This window comes from Rattus norvegicus, chromosome 8 (genome assembly GCF_021556685.1).
Source record: "Rattus norvegicus strain SHRSP/BbbUtx chromosome 8, alternate assembly SHRSP_T2T, whole genome shotgun sequence".
NCBI lineage: Eukaryota > Metazoa > Chordata > Mammalia > Rodentia > Muridae > Rattus > Rattus norvegicus.
In genome coordinates this window covers 19,948,306-19,957,136 of record NC_141541.1, presented here as the reverse complement: position 1 = coordinate 19,957,136, position 8,831 = coordinate 19,948,306, and the positions used below count along the sequence as shown (strand labels likewise).

The 8,831-nt window shown below is 36.9% G+C and overlaps 1 pseudogene; it reads right to left on the bottom strand.

Annotated features, from left to right (window-relative positions):
- Positions 1 to 814: 814 nt before the first annotated feature.
- Morf4l1-ps10 (mortality factor 4 like 1, pseudogene 10) lies at positions 815 to 2,600 on the bottom strand (annotated as a pseudogene).
- Positions 2,601 to 8,831: the final 6,231 nt, after the last annotated feature.

The following is an 8,831-nucleotide window of genomic DNA, read 5'->3' as shown; positions in this document are numbered from 1 at the left end:
TTAATTGTATTACTTTGTTTGTTGATATCTAATTACTTGAGTTCTTCATATATTTTAGTTATTAGCCCTCTGTCAGATATGAAGATGATCAAAGTATCTTCCCACTCTGTAGGCTACCATTTTGTTCGGTTGATAGTCCTTTGCCATATAGAAGGTTTTCTGCTTTATGAGGTCTCAATTTTTTTTTGAAATTTAAAGAAAAAATTTATTGAAGATCTGAAAAACAACTCCTACAAGATTTTTTCCATAAAACTCTAGCTACATGATGCAGTGCGTCTATCATGCTAAAACATGTATTAGACACAAGGACAGAAGCCATGAAAACAATCCACCATTCTTTAACAATTGAGCAAAGATAAAATGCCTAAGGAACAACTGGATTTGCAAAGGATAGGCTCTTTAAGCACCATTAAAAAAGCTCAGATGGATGGGTGTTCAGTTATACACACTGAAGGGAGCCTTTGGTATTAGGAATCAGAGCACTTTGTCATAGAGCATTGACACATATTATAAAAGTGGGTAGTGTCAAAGGAACAGAACCACCAGCATTCAAAAGCAGTTTTGTCAACTAGGCAAACACTCCACAGCATGTCTCTGTTGTCCATCACTGATACACTGGTAGAAACTTTGAAATGAAAAAAAGAAAGAAAGAAGGAGCAGTTACTCCTTTTATTTTCTCAGTTTAAAATCAAACAAAAACAAATATCAACTCTGTTATACACTGACGGTCTTCAAAGTACATCGTTTGTACAAGAGAAGGACTAAGAACCAAACTGTTTACCGATCCAAGCACAAGTGAGAGAGAGCACACCCTTCACACTGCTTTCCAGTGGTACCCAAGAGGAGCCACTTCATAATCACAGGCACAGAACAGAGTTGCAGAATTCTTCGCCAGGTACATGAGGAATTAATGTAAATAGTTCAGTAATAATGCAAGGCTTTTCTGATCTAGACGTGTATAGGCCAACATCTCTCCAATCCACACAAACAATCTCAGTAAATGTGGTGCTCCACACACCTGGGACAAGGGTGCATCTAGGTGATCGGCCAGAATATCAGCATACTGTGGTCTCTCAAATATGTAGAGTACCCAACATTACATTGAAGTACTCCTTTATCCCTGCCACAACCTCGTTAACATCATACTCCTTATCATCTGTATTTCCTCAACACTTATAATTTGCATAATCCTCCAAAATGGAATCCGCATTCTTCTTGACAGGAAGATAAAAAAGCTGCTTTTGTCTGGTAATCAAGTCCCAGTCATCTGAAAGCCATGGTTTCAGCTCCTCAGGAATCTTCATTTTAACTGCAACTGTATTCATAATGATTCTTCAGTTTCACCGGTAGGATCTACCCAGGCTCTCTTCCTAGGAGCCTGAGGTATCTCACTGGTACCTCCACCCTCTCCAATTCCAGGTGTTTTCTGCTTGTTCTTTTTTTGTTTGCACTTCAACTTGGTTTTTTGTTTGTTATTTGTTTGTTTTGTTTTGTTTGTTTTGTTTTGTTTGTTTGTTTGTTTTTTGGCACAGCCCAGATGTCTCCTTCCCTGGAGCAGCTTCTCTCATCTTGACCCTGCATATTGTTCCTGACTGGCCTTTCGAACTTCTCGCTGTTTTTGCAAATTGGTGTTCACTTATTTGAGTACTCTGCTCTCTGACATCCATTCAGCCCAATTTTTTAAAAACTTTTTATTATATATTTCTTTACTTACATTTCAAATGTTATTCCCCTTCCAGTTTCCTGTCCATAAGCCCCCATCCCACCCCCCATATACGGGTATTCACCCTATACATCCCCCTTATTGCCCTCCCTCATATTCCCCTGCACTGGGGGTCCAACCTTGGCAAGACCAAGGGCTTTCCCTTCCACTGGTGCCCCAACAATTTCCATGATCTGTCCAGTGATGAGAGTGGGGTGTTGAAATCTCCTACTATTATCGTATGAGGTGCAATGTGGGCTTTGAACTTTAGTAAGGTTTCTTTTATGAACATAGGTCCCCTTACATTTGACGCATAGATACTTAGGATTGAGAATTCATCTTGGTGGATTTTCCTTTGATGAATATGAATTGTCCTTCCTTATCTTATTTAATGACTCTTGGTTGAAAGTCAATTTTGATATTAGAATGACAACTCCACTTGTTTCCTTGGGCCATTTGCTTGGAAAATTGTTTTCCAGCCATTTACTCTGAGGTAGTGTCTGTGTTTGTCTCTGAGGTGTGTTTCCTGCATGCAGCAAAATGCTGGGTCCTCTTTACGTATCCAGTATGTTAGTCTATGTTTTTTTGTTGAGGAATTGAGTCCATTGATTGAGAGATATTAAGGAGTAGTGATTGTCACTTCCTGGTATTTTCCTGTTATTGTTAGAGGTGGAATTATGTTTGTTTGTCTCTCTTTTGGTTTCTTTTCAAGGAAATTATATTCTTGTTTTCTGTATGTTGTAGTTTATTCTGACCACTGTAATAGATAAAAAAACTTCACTTGTTTGTGCTTTATGGCAACCTTTACACACTTTGGTTCATAAAGAAGAGGCCCATGAAAGCCCAGCACTCACTAACCCTCCAGGAATTTAGGCTTCAGGTCCTCCTTGGGCACCATTTATAAGTGATTTACTGTCTCCTCCTTCTCCCACCTCTCCTGGCTACTGCCCCCTACTCTCTACTGCACCAAATTCGAGGTCTCAATTATTATTAAACTTAGTACCTGTTCAATTGTTGTTCTGTTCAGGAATTGTCTCTTGTGCCAATGTGTTCAAGGCTATTCTCCACTTTCAGAAGATATTTGCCTATAACCTTTTAAAGATACTATAAAAAGGCAAGGTGTAAAAGATAGATTTCCATATGCTTACCAGACCCTATTTTAAAAAAAATCAAAGGAGTAACATAATAGACAGAATGAACAAAAAGCCCCAAGAAGATGTTTTTGAAGTCAGTCCACAGTAAATGTTTGAAAAGGGAAGATTGGTGCTTATAATGGACCTCTCTATAAACACTGAAAATGTCAGATGTTTCATTATACATACTACTGTCTTTATGCAAATGTGCAATGAGGAAGCATTTTTCCTCCCTGGATACAAACACGATTATAAATATAAATTACTGTATTTACAAATAATAATCAATATATTACTAAATTCATTGCAGATTAATAATAACCTACTGTCACCACTCCCATCATATCAGGGGTTGAAGGTGTTGCAGTTCTGCCAGACCCACCACAGCTCACAGATGCATCAGTAATTGCCAAAGAATGAAGCCAAGCTCCAGGAATGCTGTTACTTTCCTTGTCATTTAATGTCAAAGTTGTTCATCTGGGTACTGTCCTAATTCAGAAAAAAAAAGAGTATTTATTTGAAATACTGGTTTTGGCCCAAATATAAGAGAATTAATACCATTCATATAAAAAAGGGCAGAAGGTAATTTCACCTCCACCATACCTTATAATAATAAGGTTTAAATGTGTAACAGTGTGAGTTGATATACTTGGTCGAAAGTGATCTAAAAGAGAGACAGCCAATTGCAGCCAACTAATGGGCAAATCCATAGGAAATAAAACCTGGGGTTAATGATGGAGGACTTGTTTGTATCAAGAGGAATTAGCAATAACACAGCAGAAGCTGAAGAGTGTGCAGAGAGAAAACTAAAGGAGGGGAGCATCCCCATAGCTGAGATTATGGACAATATTTCCTTCCAATGATGCCACAATCTAGCTGCACTGTGCTCTTTGATCTCACCATAGGTATTGCAGATTATTCCAAATCTTTTAAGCACCTCTATAGGGTGAAAACCATAATAAAGAAAGATGAAGGTGATTTTAGTAAAACTTTATTAAAAATTTCTGTCAGTTTTTTCTGATAGGATCCTCTGAAGCATGTGTAATTGTATCCAATTTTCAGAAGGCCATACCTGACATTGACAGAGGATTACTCCCTTAGCCAGGATCTCAGGGCTACTATTTCAGTACCAGGACCCAACATGAAATTCATTGTCCACCATCTCATCAGCATATCCTCAGCTCCTCTTAAATTAATACATTCTCAGTTGTAACTATATCTCAAAAAGTCAGATGATTTCTGAGACTTAAAACCTCAATGCTCTCTTCAGTTTCTTGCTATTCCTAATCTGTATTCTCCTGACTCCACATATAGTGTACATACTTCTAAGAAATTCCCTGAACTATTTGAAGACCCTCTCAATATTTGCAACATGCTACTCAACCCCAACATATTTGTATATAGATTTGCTTGACACCATTCATTTGTTTAATGAGGCTCTCCCCACCTCATTCCAGACATAAAGTTTTTAGCACAATGCTCATTTGACTTGCTTTTCTTTGTGCTAGTGCTCCCACCTCGAGAACAAGGAAAGCCATCTTCACCATGATTCAATTCCAGAATCTTTGCTGCTGCTTCTGAATCCTGTGCTGTTTAATGTAGCCAATGTCAAGATGTGGGTGAGAATACCATCAATCTATGTATGTGAGCTGGTTAGACTGACACATTCAGCCACAAAGAGACACCGTCTCAATAAAAAATGGGAAAATGTTCAAAATTAGAGTGTGTCTTGTAACCTCTATGCATATGCAATGATAATCACACACACACAGAGAGAGAGACAGAGAGAGAGAGACAGAGATAGAGAGAGAGAGAGAGAGAGAGAGAGAGAGAGAGAGCTTATAGATGTAACTCAGTGGTACTAGGGAGCACCATGTCACTCCTCTTTCAGACAGAGTTAAATAGTCCATAGTATGCTCCTATACCCAGTACACCAAGAGTTGTTAGATTTTGAAGAAAGATATGATATTATTAATTAGTCTCCATTAATGAAATATTATTATTGAGAAATAAAATTTTAAACAGTTGTTCTGAATTAACTAGTTCTTAATAAATATCACGTTCACACTGTCAGAATAAGTGCACCTCCAGAACTGATGCTTTAATGTTCTCGGTAAAAGAACTGTTAGAAAAAGGCTGTTTCCCAAGACTACAGAGCAAAAGCCTCAATCTAATGCTTTTCGTCTTTCATTTGAGACTGGAGTCCTCTACACACTCGCGGAGTTATATAAGGTTGTGAAACCTGCATTGACCTGTGACCTGAAACAGGTGGTCTTCAGTTCCTTGGACTGCTACTGGGAATGTCTGAGGCACCCTTGGTCTGAGGGAATGTTCCACCACCATTGGTCTCCTTAGGAGTGGTGAACAGTACTGAGCTTAGTGGAGCTATAAGAGGAATACGACTTAAATATCTGATAGTTGAAAGCTGTCAGAGCTGGAGATAAGGTGTTACCTCAGAATTATCTTACCTTATATTTTACAGACAGGCTGATTAGGATGCAGTGCACATCCTTAGTATTTCTAGCTGCCTTTCTAAGCTGAAAACAAATATTAAAATTCAATAGTTGTGAAATCATGGGCAAGACATTTTCTTACTTATTAGTTCTTATCTATGCACTGCATAGATAGGGTTTTACTTCTTCCATGGTTGCATAATCGTGAATTTAAAGTAGAAAAAGAATCCATCAATTATCAAGAATAGGCTTTAACACCCCCTCCCATTTTAACTCCCCATTTAATGCACTGTCATGAAGCTGCCACAGTGGGAAGGGAGGTAAGATGTTTGGGACGGTCACTGACTGGACAAAACCTCTCCACAGTCAACCCATCATGAAAATATAACCTGTAAGTTTAAAAAGACAGAGAGTTTACATCACCCTGGGAGTGTAGAGAGGGCTTCAGTGCCAAATGTAAGAAGAAAAATTCAAGAAACTGCTGAATCCTTCCAAAATACCTTATTTTTAGCAAAATCTCAATAGAATTGGAATAAATATAAGAAATCCTAAGTTTAACCCTGTGTTTGTTGGAGACTCTTGGTCCACCTGTGTGCAGAGATCATCCTGCGCTTCTGAGTTCATAACAATCATCCATCAGTGTGTGGAAAATGTGGAGTCTCTCCTTTTTATACATTTATTCATTCCATGAGAGCTGTACTCAAAATCTCTTCCTTCCCAAGGGCTCTGGCCCCTATAATATCACTGTGGAAACTAGAATTTCAAACTGTGGATTTGTAACAAATGTAGGCATTCTATCTGTAATAAAAAGGAGAGGAAGGCAAACAATAAAAGTGACTAGGTGTGAGGAGGAATTGCTAGTTTGGCATACAGACAGATTTGTATTTTACCATTTGAAGAAGTAGGGATATAGGACCATAGAGTTAGTCTACAGACATATAAATCATTTAAAGGTAGATCACAATGATAAATAGCTGATAGACAAATAATAGATGATAGATACCACACAATAGATAAATATATGACACACGATAGAAAGGTGATATATATATATATATCACCTTTTATAGACAGATATAAAATAGAATTTAAATTGAGAGGTGATAGATGATATATAATGGAGGATAGATAATATATAAATAATATATTGATAAATGATATATAATAGAGTTATATAGGCAGAAAAATAGATGACAGATAGATAGATAATAAATGTAGGTATACATAGATATAAATAGATAAAGGAAAGACTATAGATAGAGATAGAAATCTGTAGGCAATATTTATATTCTTCAAGTTTAAATTCAGTGACATGAAGTTTTCACTTCAGTTCATTAACATGTAAAGTGTCATTTCCATGGGCATTCATGGGAGATGCTGTGCTGCTGTCTTTTAATATGTTCATTTCTTCAAATATACGTCAATATTAGACAAAGTTGTATTTATAAAATCAGGGTGCATTTCCTTTGTTCTGCTTGCTATTACAGTTTGTAAAGAATTAGAATCTTTATAAAATATTTACATGAACCCATCTGCACATGGAATTAAATTCTTAGAATATTTTATCCAAGTGTTCTTAAGGAAATTTTCTATTTTGTATGAAATATAAAGTATTCCCTACAAAGTTATTAGTCCTCTTTTTAGACTGATACCTCATTATTCATTCCTAACATTGAGCATTTCTGAGCTTATTCTTAACCATCTAGGTGAAGTACATTTAATTAATGCCAGCATGGTTTTTTGATAAGAATTTAATCACTGATTGCTTTATATTTTTCCCTTCATTTGAGTTTCAGATGTTCCTTTTCTAGTTTCTAAAGGCAATGCATAGATTATTGATTCAAAATATTTCTTCCATTTATAATCAAATCTATGATTCTGAATCTATGATATTTTATAATTTATAGTTTGGATTCTATCTTGTTTTGAAAGCGCAGCCTTAAATTGTCGACTACTTATAAATTGGAATTTTGTCAGATACCCTTAAATTTTAATCAAATGGAAATCAAAGGCATTAGGCAAGACATTAGGTAGATAGATATCTTCTTTCTGAACAGAGTAAGGAGAGAGAGAGGAAAATGACATCATGCCTTTTTACGAAGTAGGTGTGGAACAGAAAAATAAGGTTATTTCTGGCGTCATTGTTCTTCAAACCTATGGAATAATGCACGGAAAAAAATCCCTTAGTGAGCCGTGCTCTCTGCCTCCTCTTTCTGCTGCCATTATCTATACTGTGCACGTCCACCAGCCCTGCACTCTTCCAAACAGATTTTAGATATTAATGTAATTGAGAAATTTGAGAATATTCACAAATTTCAACATATGCACAAGCAATGTCATAACAAGGTTTCATTTTATCCTCTTGAACAAAGTCCCAAAGAAGGGAAGCTCTGAGTACTCTAGGCAAAATTCATTGCTGATCACTCGTTCATGGGCTTATTCAGTCAGCCATGTCTGTCAACACACGAATCTGCCAAAGAAGGTGGGAAATAGATGTCTCTGTCAAAATATTCAATCAATACAGAGAGACACCACAATAATTTAAAAAAGTACACACAATAAATTAAAAAAAAAGCACACAGTTCACATGGAGGCTGAAAAAACCTTATTTTCTGTAGGTATTTAATTGAGTCCTGAGAAAAGGTCTCAATTTTTAATAAGAAAATGAAATAAATAATAAAATAGCCAAACCAAAGCACAAAATGACTATATCCTCTAAGAAACACTCCATGGCCTGGAAAACCTGATATTTTCTCACATCTATAGACTCAAATAAGAAAAGAGCAGCAGTCATAAGAGGCTTGATGAAATTTTAAGTACTCTGTAAGATGAGTTGCTAGGACTCTTTAAAGGCACACTCTGATTATTGGATCTTTCTGGAAAGCATATATGTGCATCCAATTATATTAGATACATCAGGTCATCAAGCCTCCTGCCAGTAAACATTCCAATCCTGTAATTAGCATCCTTTGTTGATTTCCTGCTCAGGAAGCAGCTGGGTGAAGATGGAGTGCCCTAGTAACTTGCACTTGGAGAGTTCTGAACAGCATGGGCTGGCACTATTATCTACTCCCTCGCAGCCAGCTATGAAATGTAAGTTGGACATTGTGATTGATCCATCAAGCCCTTGAGAACACAAATCTTAAAAGCTGCCATCCCAGAGGGAAACCACCTCTACAACACTATGACTAACAAGATTTTGAACACAAATACTGAAGCCCCAGTTTCTGCACTAGAGTACTCCTTAAAAAGGAGCAAGTCGGAGGTTTGAGGTGATAGTCCTAGCTTTGAGAAAACCTACCTGAGGCTACTGTTCCCAATGACTGGCTCTAACATCCTCCCCAGATGCTCATCTGTCCTAGTAGTTTTATCATTTTCAAGATTATAAGAAGCTTAAGTAAGTTCTAGAATTTCCTAGCTAATGGTGACTTACCTTTTCTTCCTAAGAACTTTCGCACACTTAACAGTTATTTTAATTTTGAGATTATGCTATAATTACATCTTTTCCTTCTTAACTTTCTGACTTGCCAACTGTTTCATACA